This window comes from Salmo salar, chromosome ssa25 (assembly GCF_905237065.1).
Source record: "Salmo salar chromosome ssa25, Ssal_v3.1, whole genome shotgun sequence".
Lineage (NCBI taxonomy): Eukaryota > Metazoa > Chordata > Actinopteri > Salmoniformes > Salmonidae > Salmo > Salmo salar.
Window position 1 is genome coordinate 27712043 of NC_059466.1, and position 14679 is coordinate 27726721.

At 40.8% G+C, this 14679-nt stretch overlaps 1 protein-coding gene and 1 long non-coding RNA gene across 5 annotated transcripts in view; one reads left to right on the forward strand and one right to left on the reverse strand.

The window, feature by feature from the left end:
* LOC106586473 (dnaJ homolog subfamily C member 10) overlaps window positions 1-515 on the reverse strand; it is a 33762-nt gene extending 33247 nt beyond the window's left edge. Inside the window, exon 1 of one of the 3 annotated variants that reach the window (XR_006761964.1) lies at window positions 99-511. The gene's annotated coding sequence lies outside the window, so the exon portion shown is untranslated. Of the gene's footprint in view, window positions 1-98 lie in introns of all 3 variants that reach the window. The other 2 variants (XR_006761966.1, XM_045707546.1) reach the window with 2 other exon arrangements.
* On the forward strand, window positions 483-4207 carry LOC106586474 (uncharacterized). 2 transcript variants are annotated; one of them, XR_006761967.1, is made up of 2 exons: window positions 483-2418; window positions 2928-4207. It is a non-coding gene; the product is annotated as an uncharacterized lncRNA (long non-coding RNA). The 2 variants fall into 2 exon arrangements; XR_001324202.2 differs by having other exon boundaries at window positions 3499-4207.
* Window positions 4208-14679: the final 10472 nt, after the last annotated feature.

Sequence of the window (14679 nt, forward strand, 5' to 3'; positions counted from 1 at the left end):
GTGACGTCTACTAGAGACATGATTGAATGGTGACATAATTGGCCAGGTTACCAGGTAAGGCAAATGAAGCTAGCTATGAACACAGCTGTAACACTTACATGCAATTCAGATCAGTGTTTCTTTCCAGAGATGCAAGATCATACGATCATAATTTGGCAAGGATCTTGCATCAATGATTTCTTCACAAGCTACAAGGCTAGCTAGCTATATCAGTGTACAGAGACCAGGCTAGTTAGCTAACTTAGTAGCCCAAGGTGGACTCTTAACGAGACGAGCGCTACTCATTTAGGTACCGTATGTTATTTTCAGAGGTAGACTGGTTCTGGCAGCCAAAACTCCATCTAAGCGTGACTGTTCGCTCTGCTACCGCACGTCAAGCGGTACCGGAGCGCCAAGTTTAGGTCCAAAAGGCTCCTTAACAGCTTCTACCCCCAAGCTATAAAAGACTGCTGCTACTCGCTATTTAAAATCTATGCACACTCACTTTACCCCTACCTACATGTACAATTTACATTGACTAACCTGTACCTTCGCCCCGCACCTTGACTCGGTACACCCTGTATATAGTCTCGTTATTGTTATGCAATTGTAGTGTTACTTTTTATTTAATACTTCATTTAGTAAATATAAAACGATGCGTGTTAATGTTCAGACCGAGCGATGAGCTCTTAACAAAAACACTCCCATACAGAAAATAATCTTCTTCCAATGATTTATGTGCAATGTAATGTAACTAATGGGACAGAGAGTAATGATCAGGGCAAGTTAGATCTCAACTATGTTAACGTTATGTCGCTAGCTAGCTACTTCATCATTTGGATCAGATATCTACACAAAAACAAAAAGCCGTTAAATGCATATACTCTGCAATCTTGCAAATGAACGTTGCCTTGACAGATTGACTTGTTGGCACACTTCTTATCCGGGTTTGGGTCCGGTGTAATAAGATAACTCGACCTGGTGGAATACGACACTTACTTCATAGAGCGCTCCGTAAGCCGCGCCCCAGTGTTGGACTGGGACTCGTTTTAATAGGCTAAAAAGCCTCTCATTTTACCGTGGGTCCGCGATGGTTCTGTGTAGCCTAGTTGTGCTAATATATTTGAGACCAGTGTATTGCAGTTCATTTCTTCTTTGAATTAATAAGTAAAATATATTTGAGTAGTAAACAGGGAAACAACGAGTCCCAGACACTTCGCAAAATAGAACATACCAGAGGGGGCATCGTTAACTAGGCTACGTAAATTATTGGGATCATCTGGTTACCACAAGGATTCCTAAATCATTGCTAAGAATAATGAAAATGACTGCAGTTTCTACTGGTCATTGTTTTCAGGCTGGTTGAATTGTTGCTAGCTAGGTACCCCAGAAGTTGCGGTCGAACAAATAAGGCCTTATTACCAACGCGGTATTGTAAACACATCGTTCGTGGCCGGTGTTTTGCTTACTTTTTTGTACAGCTTTGACAGTGCTACTGATAGTGGTGGCGCTTGGCTTGCACGTGCGAATACAGAGCACACATATGAAAGGCCAAAAGGTTCAAATTGTCTTAACACTTGTAATTATCATTTTTCACTTGCTTTTTTCAAGTGTCAAATGTCACTTTTATGTACACGTGATTTTCCACCTGTCCAGTATGGAGAAGGCCAAGAGTTTCAAATCGTCTTGATTTGAAAGCTTGTTATGGGCATTTTTACACACGTTCATTACACCTGTTCAGTGTGTATTTACGGGTGATTGGAACGTTTTGAATATTGTACTTTCAGACGCATGAAATTGTGCCACTGCACACGTTCTGAATGCCTGTGTAGTAACTGGTACGTTTCATGCTTATGAAAGTACCACATTGTAAGCCCCTCCCACCTCAATTTCCATGGGTTTGACTTTTTTCGACTTCTGGCCTGTTGCGATGAATCGCTTACTCAGGGAGGGAGATGTTTGTAAATGTGGATCAAATTGTTACAATTAGTCAATTACATTTACAGAACGTAAACGCTACAGCAAGGCGTTGGTGAGAAAAATGGAGGAAGAAATTAAAACTAATTTTTCCACATAGCATTACAACTACAAAATGTTCATTGAAATAGCATGGCTAGTTAGCTAGCAATAGTCTTCTGTCTAACCTGTAACTAATGGTTGTTACGTTGTGGAACAGAGCAACAGTTCTTTGTACTTGTCATTTGGTTGAGACTAATATTAGTTTAGAAAATAATTGTTTACTTTGTTATTATTTGTTGTGTAATTGGTTGGCTTTGCTAGTTAGCAAGCTGAGATTTGTGTGCTAAAGTTGGCCAATTTAGCTAATGTTTTAGAACAGGCTAGCTCCCTGCAGAATATAGACAATAGAGAATGGGGAATAAGATCTGGCTGTTGCAGTGCCTAGACGAGGTGAGAGCAAACTGCTACAAAGATAAAAAGGTAAGATCTCTATCTTGAGTAGCTATATTTCAAGGTTGAACCAATGCAATATGTATTTTATTGGCTTGCTAAATGAGCTGCTTTTCCTGAAAATGTCTGTCTGATAAAGTTGTTAGTTATTGTTGTTCTTATGCAATGTCCAGGAAATGTCAAGTACTCAAGCATCTGCAGACCAGTGATGAGATCGGAGGAAAGCCTATTGAACAAGAATGACTAGCTACTTATATATGATAGACATTTTATTGGCTTGCTAAATTAGCTGCTTTTCCTGAAAATGTCTATCTGATAAAGTTACACTATTAGAAAAAAAGGTGCTGTCTAGAACTTAAAAAGATATTCCGCTGTCCCCATAGGATAACTTTTTGAAGAACCCTTGTTGGTTCCAAGTAGAACCAACCCAAAAGGGTTCTACCTCGAACCAAAAAGGGTTATACTATGGGGACAGCTGAAGAACCCTTTTTTCGAAGAGTGTATCTAGTTGTTGTTCTAATGCAATGTCCATGTTACAGCCACAACATGATGATCATGTAGTCAAGCATATGAAGACGAGCGAGGAGGAGAAAAGCCTGCTTTGGAAGAGCAAGCTAGAACAACAACCAGCTATATCAGATAAACATGTTCAGGAAAAGCAGGGAGAGGGCAAGCTAGTAGTAGTAACATTATTATTTGAAACCTCACATGCTCATAATCTGTATGTGTTATATTTAAGCAATAAGGCACCTCAGGGGTTTGTTGTATATCAACAATATGCCACGGCTAAGGGCTGTTCTTAGCACAATGCAACACGCAGTGCATGGATACAGCCCTTAGCCGTGGTATATTGGCCATATACCACAAACCCCCAAGGTGCCTTATTGCTATTCAAAATAATTGCTGTTGCTATTACCACAGTAAATAAGTAATATTGACTCATACCCGTGGTATACGGTCTGATATACCATGGCTTGCTATCTTTCTCATGTTGTATCGATCATCAACATGAACAAGACTGAATTCTGTTGAATTGTCAACTAGTCTAAATTCTTATTAGGAAGATGTTGCTGTTCAGAATGACATGTTTATGACTGTTGATGTTCACAGGAATCTCCAAATGCTATGTTGAACGAGCAACATGGATGAAGGAGGGGGAGGAAAACAGACAGCCTTCAACAAGTCATAAAATGTTTGCTTCATGAATAATTGTTACATCAGAAATAATACAGAATTGTTTTAGTTTATTCTGTTTCTAATGTATTTTACCTGGATGTGAGTAATTTAGCAGGTCTATAGTATAATGTATTGTTTTGAAATGTTTATTAAATATCTGTTCAGTCAAAACTCACTTATTATTTTATGTTTGCTAAAATAATGTGTTTTGTACTGTTACTTTTTACATACTGAAACAGTCTCATTCCTTTTGAGCTAGACTATGATCGTGGAAATGTCTACTACCTTTTTTTAAATGTTGATGAAATCAGCACCGTTTTTTAATAGTTTGTTGCTACTGTCTAGTGAGGAAGTGGACAATATGGAATACATTGGAGGAGGAAGGGAGAATTAATGAGAAATCAGAACTTGGACAATGTCAGGGAATAAGTAGGTAAATGTACAGCCTATCAATGACAAAAGAAACGGTGCAGAGGTAGCCTTAAGATGACATTAGATATTTGCATGTTATGTACTGGACAGACGGCTAGCCAGCTATTCTCAAAACATTGATTACCAATTTGAGCTGTGACGTCTCAGTTTGCATGTAAAGTGTTGGTCTCATGTTTCATGAGCTGAAATAAAAGATGTCAGACATTTTCCATACGCACAAAAAAGCTTATTTCTCTCAAATGTGGCACCCTGGTCCTTCCTCCGCTGCCTCCTTAACAGTTTATAAATTCCTTTTTAGAAAACATTTTAATTCAGCCTTTGTGGTTTGGAAAGTATAGTGACTAGTATTGCTTTAATTTATTTATCAAACAAATGGGGTTTTGGAAAAGTAGGTACTTTTCTCAAAACAATATCTGGTGGACATTTTTTTTCACATGGACTTAGAACTTGATACTTCAGACAAGGAAAAATTATAGATAGCTAATTAAAGTAAGAAAATACCTTTAGGAATTATGAAGCCTTTATGTGCTTTTTTTCAATACGTAAATATTTATTTGAAATCACAAAATGTGACATTAGCTACCAAATAAGTTGTTTTCGGCAATTATCCAGAAACAACTCCAAAAAGTCCATTCCTTACCCAATAGGCTGAACAGGTGTAATGAACGCGTGTTAAAAAGACCATAAAACACGTTTTAATCACATGTAAATGAACACTGAACAGGTGTAATGAACGCGTGTAAAAGTGCCCATAAGCGTTCTAATCAGCTGTAAATACACACTGGACAGGGGTGCATTTACCTTAGGGTGCTTTTTTAATCTTTAGTTTTAAATTGTTATTCTTTTGTTTTTTATCCTCTTATGTTTCTTGTGTAGTAAATAGTTTTTTTCCTGTGTAGTGCATTGTGTTACATTCATGTCTGAAATGTGCAATATAAATAAAGCCTGATTTGATTTATTACTCTGTTACAGAATAAATGGGCTTTTTTTTCTTCCTCCACTGCAGCTTCCTCAACAGTTTATTAATTCCTTTGTAAAAACAATATTTTCATCCAGGCTTTGTGTCTTGGAAAGGGTAGTGACTATTAATACATTAATCTAAGAATCAGATGGGGTTTTGGAAAAGTAGGTACTTTAGTCAAAACACCACCATCTAGTGGATTCTGTTTGTTTTAGAGTGTCATTAGAATTAGTAGGACATCACTATTCAAGATGAAGGCTGGAGGAACATTGTTTTATAAAATAATGAATAAATTATGGAAGGGATTTATTTTCACATGGACTCATATCTTGTTACTTCAGAGGCAAAATTGTTGATGTATAGAAATTAAAAAGATCAACTGTATTCGTGGCATTGAGCTCTAGAATGGCATTTGTTTGTCATCAAAGGGAGTCTGTGTAGTGCAGTCAGTCAGTCAGTTTGACACTTTTCTGATATCAATGACAACAGAATTTGGTTTTATTGCTCACAGTAAAAACAAACACTGAGTTAACAATAAAAATTGCATAAAAAACACGAGCCAAATATGGATTACACAATGATGTACATGGCCCAGAGGGCCACATTTCACACATTTTCCTACTTTGTTGTGGCAAAGTCTAATGACAATTTTCATTAAGGTCCATGTCTGTGGGTTATGTTTTGGTATGATAACCACTTATAGGAGGTAGCTAAATGGCATTGGTTATTTGGACCAACAGGATTGAGGATATGCAATATAGTTTTGTATGCAAATCATTTTATAACATTTTTGACATGCGTTTTTCTGGATTTTTTTGTTGTTATTCTGTCTCTCACTGTTCAAATAAACCTACCATTAAAATGATAGACTGATCATTTCTTTATAAGTGGGCAAACGTACAAAATCAGCAAGGGATCAAATACTTTTTCCCCCCACTGTATGCATTTTGGGGTATATTGATGAGACAGGTTGGGCAGCTCTGGGATGTGCTTTATTATCGCATCGTACCACAGATGATAACTACACCAAACTTCCCACAGAACAAGGAGCCCCATTGTGTAACGATTGTCGTGTGGGGAGGACCAAGACGCAACATGGAAGTGTATACTCATCTTTTTTTTAATACTGAAGGTGAAACAAAATGAAACACGTATACAATTACAAAAACGACACTAACAGTTCTGTCAGGTGAAGAACACAAAACAGAATACAACTACCCACAATCCACAATACAAACACACCCCTAATTATAGGACCTTCAATCAGAGGCAACGATAGACAGCTGCCTCCAACTGAAGGCCCCAACACCAATTAACTAAACATAGAATTATAAAAGACTAGACAGAACATAGAAATAAACTAACATGGAACAATAACCAAAACCCTGGACTAATAAATCAAATACCCCTCTCTACATGGACACATACACACAACCACCCTGAATCACATAAAACAAATACCCCCTGCCACGTCCTGACCAAACTAAACACTAACAAATAACACCTTTACAGGTCAGAACGTGACACGTTGGAAAAGTTTCATAGAGTCATCATAGATTTAATGTAAAATCAGTCACAACAGCCTGTTTTCAAGTTGGCCGACATTTATTTAAATGTGGAGGAACTGAATAGATTTTTCAGGGCATAAATTAATAACCTCTTAAGGACCCTTTTTTAAAATGTTCACCTAAAATGACATACCCAAATCTAACTGCCTGTAGCTCAGGACCTGAAGGAAGGATATGCATATTCTTGATACCATTTGAAGGGAAACACTTTGAAGTTTGTGGAAATGTGAAATGAATGTATGAGAATATAACACATTAGATCTGGTAAAAGATAATGCAAAGAAAAAACATGCATTTTTTTTGTTCCATCATCTTTTAAATGCAAGAGAAAGGCCATTATGTCACTTAGGAGTCTAAGTGCAATATATATTCTGGCCACTAGATGGCAGCAGTGTATGTGCAAAGATTTAGACTAATTCAATGAACCATTACATTTCTGTTCAAAATGTTGTATCAAGACTGGTGAAATGTGCCTAATTGGTTTATTAATACATTTTCAAGTTCATAACTATGCACTCTCCTCAAACAATATCATGGCATTCTTTCACTGTAATAGCTACTGTAAATTGGACAGTGCTGTTAGATTAACAAGAATTTAAGCTTTCTGCCCATATCAGATATGTTTATGTCCTGGGAAATTTTCTTGTTACTTACAACCTCATGCTAATCACATTAGCCCACGTTAGCTCAACCACCCCGCTGGGGACCCACCGATATAAATAATTGTGTAATAGGTGTAATAGGTGTAATAGGACTAATAAAGACTGAAAGTGTTACTGTGAGGAAAATGCTAAAAGATGTCCCAGTATATGTATTTAGTAAAATATTACCAGAGCATCTGCTAAATTACTCAAATGTAAATGTAATAATGGTAGAAATATGACAAAATGCAAAAAATAAGGTCAGGTTAAGATGGGCTTAGGAGATCTTATAAGTTTCCTTCTAGGAGATAATATCAGTCATTTAACATGACCTTTATCAATTATGAATGCTTTACGTGCATAAATGCTTAAAAAAAAAATCACAAAATGTGACATTAGCTGATGAAGATTATCTCATAGAACAAAACATATAACATTTAATAAGCCTGCATTTACCAAATAAGTCCTTTTTGGCAATAATACAGAAAAACTACAAAAAACCCATTTATTACCCTATAGGCTGTCGAATGAACCATGGCGGAGTTAATACCTACAAAAATACGCCATTACTATTTCTCTCTATAGCTGGAACAGGGAGCTGGCTGGATGAAGTAGCGCCCCCTGGGTTGCCCCAGCCCTTGCAGGGAGCTGGCTGAATGTAGTGGCGTCCCCTGGTGGCCCTGACTGAGCCCTCTCCCCCCTTCTCCTTGGGACAGGGAGCTGGCTGGATGAAGTGGCTACGGGCGGGGGTCGGACCCCCCAGTCTCTGGAGCGAGACTCTAGACAGACAAGCGTTATAATCACCTGTAAATGCACACTGAATAGGTTTAATGAACGCGTGTAAAAATGACAATAACAAGCGTTCTAATCACCTGTAAATGCACAATGGACAGGGGTAAAGAACACGTGTACAAAAAATGACGTTTGACACTTGAAAAAAGCAAGTGAAAAATGATAATTACAAGTGTTAAGACGTGTTACGGGTGACACGATTTGAACCTTTTGGCCTTCCATACACACAACATTCTATAATATAACTGTGTTATTTGACGTGTCAAATTAAAAGCTTATTTAACGGTCAAATAGTGTTATTTGATGTGTATCTTTTTTGACACGCAAAGACCCAAACGGCGTTCCATAGGCTCCACATACAGTGTCACGGGTGTCGTAGGGTAAAGACCAAGACGCAGCAGGAAAATACATACTCATCTTCTTTTTATTTGGTGAAGAAGGAAAAACACAATAAACGTATACAAGACACAAATGAACTGGACAGTCTTGTCAGGCACACAGCTAAACAAGCACAATCTCCCACAAAAACCCATGAAAAACAAACTCCTAATTATAGGACCCTCAGAGGCAACAATAACCAGCTGCCTCCAATTGAAGGTCCAACCCCAATTAACTACACATAGAAATACAAAAGACTAGATAGAACATAGAAAATATACTAACATAGACTAACAAACCCCGAACCACATAAACCAAACACCCCTCTACCTAAATACATAGCCCAAACCACATGAAACAAACACCCCCTGCCACGTCCTGACCAAACTATAATAAAAAACAGGACGTGACAGTACCCCCCCCCCACAAAGGTGCAGATCCCGGATGCACCTCACACAAATAACCAAAAATAACCCCCCAAAAATAAATCCCAAATCTAAAGGGAGGGAAGGGAGGGTGGCTGCCGTCACCGACGGCTCCTGTGCTACACCCCCCCCTCCCCAAACCTCCTACAGTGGAGGTGGCTTAGGCTCAGGCCTTAATCCCCTACCGGACCAAACCACCCCCACTGCATACCTCTGCCTGAGGCCAGTCACTGAAGACCCTGGACTGGGCTCTGGGAGCTCTGGACTGTAGGCCGACTCACTCGGTGCCGGACTGTAGGCCGACTCACTCGGTGCCGGACTGTAGGCCGACTCACTCGGTGCCGGACTGTAGGCCGTCTCACTCGGTGCCGGACAGTAGGCCGTCTAACTCGGTGCCGGACAGTAGGCCGTCTCACTCGGTGCCGGACAGTAGGCCGTCTCACTCGGTGCCGGACAGTAGGCCGTCTCACTCGGTGCCAGACTAGACACTGTTGCCGGACACTCTGGACGAGGTACTGTTGCCGGACACTCTGGACGAGGTACTGTTGCCGGACACTCTGGACGAGGTACTGTTGCCGGACACTCTGGACGAGGTACTGTTGCCGGACACTCTGGACGAGGTACTGTTGCCGGACACTCTGGACGAGGTACTGTTGCCGGACACTCTGGACGAGGTACTGTTGCCGGACACTCTGGACGAGGTACTGTTGCCGGACACTCTGGACTGGGCTGATGCACTGGAAGCCTAATGCGTGGGGCTGGTAGTGGAGGTACCAGACTGGGGACACGCACCTCAGGGCTAGTGCGGGGAGCAGGAACAGGACGAGTTGGACTGGGCTGACGCACTGGAAGCCTGGTGCGTGGTGCTGGTTTAGGAGACGCCAGACTACACACCTCAGGGTCAGCACGAGCAGCAGGAACTGGATACACCGGGAAATGGGTAAGCACTGGAGGTCTGGAGCGTACCTCATGCACAACCCGTCCTGGCTGGATGGAAATAGCAGCCCTGCACATGCGGAGTGCTGGTACAGGGCTAACTGAGCTGTGGAGAGGTCTGATGGTTGCCGTGCGTAGAGTAGGCGTAGGGTAGCCTGGGCCTAGGAGGCGCACTGGTGGCCAGATGCGTTGTGCAGGCATCCTCCTTCCAGGCTGGATGCCTACTCTAGCACGGCACTTGCGAGGGGCTGGGATCGCTCGCACCAGACTGTGCGTGCGCATAGGCGAGATCGTGCGCACTTCCGCATACTCCGGCGCTCTCCCCTCCAGTTGCTTCCCATAATAAGCACGGGGAGCTGGCTTAGGGCTCACCCTTGGCCCAGCCAAACTACCCGTGTGCCCCCCCAATTTTTTTTTATTGGGGGTGCCTCTCGTGCTTCCCCATCGGCGCGTACACAGCTTCATACCAGCGCCTCTCTGCCTTGGCTGCCTCTATCTCCTCCAGTGGGCGACGATATTCCCCAGCTTGGTGCCAAGGTCCAGCCCCGTCCAGAATTTCCTCCCATGTCCATGATTCTACTGGGCACTGTTGCTGCTCCCTTCTCCGCTGCTTGGTCCGTGGTTGGTGGGAGATTCTGTCACGGGTGTCGTAGGGTAAAGACCAAGACGCAGCGGGAAAATATATACTCATCTTCTTTTTATTTGGTGAAGAAGGAAAAACACAATAAACGTATACAAGACACAAACGACCTGGACAGTCTTGTCAGGCACTGTAACGGTTGTCGTCGGGGATAGAGGACCAAAACGCAGCAGGAATGTGGATGCTCATCTTATCATTTATTTTAAATAAAGAGAACACCAAAAACAACAAAACGAAGAACTCACGAACAACAAAACAGTCTTGTCAGGCTCACACATGCAAAACAAGAAACAATCTCCCACAAACACTAAACCAAACACATACACATATATAGGACTCCCAATCAGAGGCAACGAGAAAACACCTGCCTCCAATTGAGAGTCCAACCCCAATAAACCAGACATAGAAATACAAAAGACCAGAGACCACATAGAAATACAAACATAGAACATTACCCAAAAACCCGGAAATAATAAATCAAACGCCCTACTAAATAAACCACCACCCTGAACCACATAAAACAAATACCCTTTGCCACGTCCTGACCAAACTACAATAACAAATAACCCTTATACTGGTCAGGACGTGACAGGCACACAGCTAAACAAGCACAATCTCCCCCCCCCAAAAAAAACATGAAAAACAAACTCCTAATTATAGGACCCTCAATCAGAGGCAACAATAACCATCTGCCTCCAATTGAAGGTCCAACCCCAATTAATTACACATAGAAATACAAAAGACTAGATAGAACATAGAAAATATACTAACATAGAACATAGACTAACAAACCCCGAACCACATAAACCAAACACCCCTCTACCTAAATACATAGCCCAAACCACATGAAACAAACACCCCCTGCCACATCCTGACCAAACTATAATAACAAATAACCCCTATTACTGGTCAGGACGTGACATACAGTAGCTGGTGGTTTGAGCTGTCAAATCCATGTGTGGCTGCTCTGCGGTCATTATAAGGAAGCCACACCCGTCCTACTTGTGTTAGAAGTTCAGAATGAGGAAAGTGTAGGCTATTTAAGTAATAATACATAACAGCCCATGTGTTATGACATTTTTATCATGGCTGTGATGTGGTCATAGCCGTGAGGCAAAGCCATGATAAAAATGTCATAACACATGGACTGGAGTATATTATTTATTTTATACAATGGGTTACCAGCATTAAAAAGTAAGATTTTTTCCCGAACCATCAATTTAACAAAACGTGACGCTACATTCACGAACATTGGAATTCCATGCGTTCTCTGGTCATTAGTTCAATTCATATAGACTGCCATGTAAAGCAAAACTAACCAAACGCTGGTTGATAGTTCAAGAACTTTGCAGTTTGTTATGGCAAACAAAACTTCCCCCCATGCTAGCTATCCAACTACAACACAATCACTTCAGACTGAAGATGGAAAGACAGCAAACTAGCTGCATTTCATTTCATTTGACGTGTTTTTCTATTGGCATTTCTTTGTATATCCATAAAAATGATGCTGATATATGATTTCAGCTGGCTGATACAAGCAGCCTGTCTGTCTCCTCCTGACACATTCATTACTATTGGACACAGTGGAAATCTCATTTCAATATTGCAACAATCTTGCACATTTTGGAGATAATGTCTATATGCTTTTTACCGTGGAGATCAAGTTTATAAATTGCATGGTTGGGCAGTGGATCTGTAAAAGTAGTAGTACTCAATGGTCGCTCAAAATGTTTGGCACAGAGCAAATTTCAGGTCTGCTGAGCGCAAACTTGAACATTGTGAAAATTCTGTGCAACTTCCAACACGCGTTTACTGTGAACATTGAGGCTTTACCCGCTTTAATTAAGTTACAGTTTTAACAGTGGCCATGTAGGCTACTGTCGCTATTTGATCATAATGTAGGCCTACCAGAGTGGCCTACCATCAAAAACAATGGAAGGAATGCATTCCATAACATTTTAACATGGAAATAGCTGTTCTATCATTCAGCCTACAGTTGCAGCCAATGTGTGGTGTTCAATGTAGGCCTACATTCCATGAAACATGCATGTGTAGTAGAGTGATGTTGTTCCCCTAGATTATGCACCAAGTTGCACACAAGGACAGTTCAAGTAGGCCAGGTCAAGAGGGGATGTTAATAAGTTAATAACAATAATAATAATTCAATGTGTTTTCTTTATTTAATTACAGCAGCATAGTTAATGTTATTTTTCGGTGTACAATTTTTTTTTGATATCTATATTGTAAATACACCTACTTGTAAAAGTTTGTATATTTTGGTTTGGTCCATCGCGGGTTATCCGTACTTACGTACCCTTTTATTGTTCTCTTTTGCCGGACCTTCAACTAGCAAGGTGCCCGAGAGCTGTGACTGCACCGAGGGCTAACATATTGTGTGTTGTCTCTTCGTGTGCAGGTCGAATAAAAATGATTCAACCATCCGAATTCCAGTTGTGGCAGTGTCCTAAATAAAAGTACACAACGCAGAACGAACCACGCTACACATGACTTGACATTAACCTGTTTATCCACTTGTCCTTCAGACAAGGAGGTGACTAAAAATGTTGTTGTGTTGTTTGAGCAAGAAACCACTTTACAAAATAAAATGCATTGTTATTCCCATACCATTATTACAGACAATCAGACAAATTATGCTACCCATGGCTACTTAGCTTAATCAAGCCTCTCTCAAAATACAACACTGCCCCTTGAAGACAAAAAAAAGCTCTTTACCTGACTTGCTTTTCAAAGATGTCTAGAAATGTATACGTTTTATGCTCTTGCAGGGAGAAATCACTCCCCTATTGCTGACTACAAATGATCTATAACAGGGCTAATAACTCACTGACTAGCAAATTATATGAACAAGGTGTGCACACGTGGCTACATGCAGCTCTCGCTTTGATCGCAAAACAAGTGCATCTACTCACAACCGCTCGTGCTGTAAACACAGTCCATGTTGTAAGCACAGTCCAGTTCAAAGTAAATGGCACAGATCCATATAATATAGACAATGCAGATCCATATAATATAGACAATGCAGTAGGCTTATATGCAATGGTCTATTTGCATATAGACCTACTGCAGCTCTGATTGCTTATGTCGCACCAATCTGTGTAGAATACGGGCTGAATAGTGTGTGTCAATGCAATAGAATCCTACTCCGATGCGTTCTGCCTACAACAAAATCTCTTGCATAGTTTGTTTTGTTTCAGTATGCTGAAAGTGGATAATATTGCGTTGATTCAATCACAATTGCCCCACAGTAAAGGGAAACGTTGATAGTGTTAAAAGGGAAAACTCTAGAACTGTGGTCACCAACCTTTTCTGAGTCAAGATCACTTTGAGTCAAAATGCAAGCCGAGATCTACCACTCAGATCTACAACTTTTTTTAACATGACTTAAAAAATGTAAGCCTATGCAACATTAACCAATTTAAAACAGTACTGAAAAGGAAAGTGGGATACCTAGTCAGTTGTACAACTGAATGCCTTCAACTGAAATGTGTCTTCCACATTTAACCCAACCCCTCTGAATCAGAGAGGTGCGGGGGGCTGCATTAATCGACATCCACGTCTTCGGCACCCGGGGAACAGTGGGCAGAACAACAGATTTTTACCTTGTCAGCTCGGGGATTCGATCCAGCAACTTTTCGGTTACTGGTCACACATTTATATAATTAGCTTTTTATTTTATTTTACTGGGCTGATGGTGTATGCATCTGATGGTCAGTCTCAGCGATGGGAGAGAGCAGCAGACTGAGGATTTGCTTCTCAACATCCCTCCACTTTACCTTTACTCCACTGCCCTTACAAAAAGATTGCAGTTTTGAAACTGCAGTAAAACTGCATTAACTGCAGTCGACTGTGGTATTTTGGATGCAGTAGTTGAACTGCCGTTACACTGCAAAGTTTCTGCAGTAAAAAAACTGTGTTATTTTGGATGTTATACTGCACTTCTGACTGCAGTCTTTTTTCGTAAGGGTGGCACTTGCGAAACTCGAGTCGCACAGCATTATTTCTGCCTCATGCACAAATTCATGTTGTTACTCCTATGAACAGAGAAAGCTAAATATTTCCAATATTAAAAACGACCCACAACGCTAATAATAACAATAAAGCTGTCACGTCCTGACCAGCAGAGGGAGTAATTGTATTCGTTTCGGTCAGGGCGTGGCAGAGGTCTTTGTGTTTTGGTATGTGTGTCTACGTTCTGTCTAGCTTTGGTTTTCTATGTAGAGTTAATTGGGGTGGGACTCCCAATTGAAGGCAGGTGTGTTGAGTTGCCTTTGATCGGGAGTCCTATATTAGTAGGGTATGTTTGTCTGTGTGTTTGTGGGTA